The sequence below is a fragment of the Pinus tabuliformis genome, chromosome J (assembly GCF_031772625.1).
Source record: "Pinus tabuliformis cultivar Carrire ecotype Pingquan chromosome J, CPIR1, whole genome shotgun sequence".
NCBI classification, from domain to species: domain Eukaryota; kingdom Viridiplantae; phylum Streptophyta; class Pinopsida; order Pinales; family Pinaceae; genus Pinus; species Pinus tabuliformis.
The window spans coordinates 436,761,818-436,765,538 of NC_142295.1; positions in this window are offsets into that span (position 1 = coordinate 436,761,818).

Here is a 3,721-nt window from a genome sequence, read left to right on the forward strand (position 1 = left end):
CTCTTCCTCTTCTTGTGTCTTGGGACACTGTTCAGTAGATAAATTTACACCTATAAGAATAGGAACCTTCACTGGTTTACTATCTTGCATATCAAACCTTGGCAATATTGTCTTGACATACTTCTTTTGGTTTAACCAGAGCTTCCTCTTTGCACGATCTCGTCTAATTTCCATGCCCAAAATAAATTTTGCAACACCAAGATCCTTCATATCAAATTTGGAGCACAATTGGGTCTTCAAATCCTTGATAATTTCTTTTTCATTTCCAATTAGCAACATATCATCCATATACAAGACTAAATAAATAACATGGTCACCAATCAATTTAAAATGCATACAGTGATTTGCTTTGCTCCTTGTGAAGCCAAGTCCCTGTATATATGTATCAAATTTCTGATACCACATCCTTGGTTAGTATTTTAACCCAAACAGAGACCTTTCTAACCTACATACAATTTCTTTCTTACCCTTCAATGCAAAGCCTTCAGGTTGCTTCATATAGATCTCTTCTTCTAGATCCCCGTGAAGAAATTTTGTTTTCACATCTACCTATTCTACCTCAAAATAAAATGCAACAACAACAAATAAAAGTAGTATAATAGAATCTAACTTGGCAACAAGAGAAAAGATATCACCAAAATCAATTCCTGACCCTGGGAATGACCTTTTGCTACCAACCGAGCTTTGTATTTCTACACATTTCCTTTTGTATTCATCTTATTCTTAAACACCCATTTTTTTCCAACGAGTTTCCTTCCATCTGATAACTCCACCAGATTCCAAGCCTCATTTTTGTCCAAAGATTCCATTTCATCAACCATGACCTCTTTCCAGAGTTTTCCATCCTTTGAATTTACTGCCTCCCTGACAGCTCTGGGATCATCATCAGTAATAAATAAAGTAAAATTTTAATGGAAAGCAAATGGACTATACCTTTCTCGTCACCTTTTCTCTTGTACTGATCTTCTCAAAACTGGAGTTTGTGGCTCTTCCTCTTCTGGTTCCTTTTCTGTTGTAGAGTCTAATTCTTCATCCTTTAGCTCAACTTCTATCTTCTCAGGTTCCTTTGGTAGGAATTCATGTTTAATAACATATTTCACCTCTCTAAACACCAAATCTCAGATGTACACAACCTTCCTTGTTTATGGGTTTCACATCTTATAACCTTTTGAACCATCCTTACACCCAATAAAGATGGACCTTTCAAATTTACTATCCAACTTGGTTCTTTTCTCCTTTGGAAAATGTACATATGCATTATAGCCAAATACCCTCAAGATGTAAAAGAGAGGGTTTCTTACCAATCCATACCTCATGCGGAGTCTTATCTTCCAACGCTGTTGAAGATGATATATTAAATAAGTAACATGAAATCTCCACTGCCTCTACCCAAAATTCTTGTCCTAACCTGACACCATTGAGTATGCTTCTTGCCCTTTCCATCAACGTCATGTTCATTCTTTCTGCAACTCCATTTTGGTGAGGTGTGTATGGAGTAGTCTTCTACTATTATATACCACACTTCTTACAGAACTCTTTAAATTCCTTCTTGCAGAACTCTCCACCATTATCTTTCCTCAACACCTTGATCTTCTTCTTTGTCTGATTTTCCACCAGAGCCTTAAATTTTTCAAATCTGTCAAAGAATTCAGATTTCTTCCTGAGGAAATATATCAATGTATTCCTTGAGAAGTCATCTATAAATGAGACATAGTACACAAACTTACCCAGTGATGGAACTGACACAGGTCCAAACACATCACTGTGCACAAGCTCTAATATCCCTTTTGCCCTCTTAGCACCAGAGGGGAAACTCACTTGATTTTGCTTCCCATATACACAATGTTCATAGAAATCAAAATCAAAATAAAAATTAGACATACCTTCTACCATACCATTACCATTAAGTATTCAAAGGCCCTTCTCTACATTATGTCCAAGCGTTTGATGCCATATCATGGTCTTTTCTCCAGAGACCACTAGGTTTTCTGCTCCACTTTTACGAACCACAGAGCTATTGCACCCATCAATAATAGTGCTACCCATAAGCTTGTACAAAGTTCCAATCCGAACTCCCCGCATCAATATCAGTGCTCCCCAAACTATCTTGTAGGTATCTTTCTCGAACACTGTTTTGACACCTGCATCATCCATCTTTCTTACAGAAATTAGATTTTTGTCCAATCAAGAATATGAAGAACACTAGGAAGTGTTTTAATCCTTCCACCTTACAACTTTAGCTTGACATTTCCATGTCCGATGATTCTGGGCTTCTTTTCATCCCCTAAGAAGAGATTCACCACTATCATATTTCTCATACTTGCAGAACCACTCCCTATGGGGAGTGAATTGAAAGGATGAACTTGATTCAACTAACCATGCTTCATGATCTACATGTGTACTTGAAGAAGAAGCCAATTACACATCCCCACCTTCAGCTAAGGTGGTTTTCACCTTTGCAGAAGGAGCATCATTAGACCCATTTCCTTTCTAAGGATCTTTAGAGCTACAGTCTATTTTGTAGTGCCCTTCCTTCTACATTTCCAGCACACCTTTATAGGTTTTGTAGTACCCTTCCTTTACAGGTTTTCTTGAAGATTTAGATCTCCCACTCGAGGACTTAGTTTTGTTTCCGTTTTGGGAACGTCCTCATACAGTGATTCGAATTGGATCCTAGAAACTCTCTAAGTTTTCATGACTATTTCAAATTATGCTAAAAGATTCAAGTCCTAGAAAAGATCGAAGCTATCAGAAGGAATCCTCATAAACAATTGCAGTTGTTGTCAGAGCGGAGCAACAAGGACCCTTGGTCAAGCGCGCAGACCGTTGGTCCATGGTAAAGCACAATGGCACAAAACTGGCAAAATCGAAGGCTATTTCAGGAAACATAGGTGGATTCTGATACGCGATTAGCACTTGAGCGCTAATCACGTATTGCAGGCCGTCCCCCTCAGTGAAGGAAAGCCCTGAAGCACCTAGACCCGAAATCGCTATAAAATTCGGAAAAGTAACTGTTTCAGTTCCATAGCGTGGGATTCCCCAAAACTGGCAGGATATCAGAAGGCTTCGAGGTGGTAATCAATTTTGACTGAGTCCCACCCGATGCCACACATTGAGCGACATGCATCCGGAGGATGAGAGAGAAAACCGCACGCATCGAACTGGTAAACGTCGTGCGACTTGTCTGCTTAATATGAAGGATGACCTTAGGAACTGGGGGGTCCAAATCGATGATGGAGATATGTCCCGATGACTGACCGGATTTGACAAGTAAAAAAGCAAGATGACAAGGGATTTGAAGTCCAACGTGGATGATGAGTTGGCAAATGATTCGTGTTCACGGGTGATCTTGAAGCAAACATATTTAACGACCATTCGAATATGATTCAGGGAATCTTACACCCAGTTCGTTAGCAAACAGGTGGCCACCTCCCTGCGAGGTGTTACCCAGTGATGATGACGCAGAGCAAAGGAATTCGAACGGACAGAGGAAGGGAAACCAGAAGGTCGGGAAGCAGAAACGAGCAGTCAAAGAACAGACTGGCTTTAAAGCCATGAACTAACAGAGGTGACATACAGAGGCAGACAATGAAGAGACACAGAAAGCTAATAGCAGAGAATAGAGAGTAGAAGCCGAGCTGACCTGAAGGCAACATCGAGCCAGACAGAGCCAAAGAGAGTCAGAGAGAGTCTGTGTACTCCATTGAAGGCTTGAGAGGTT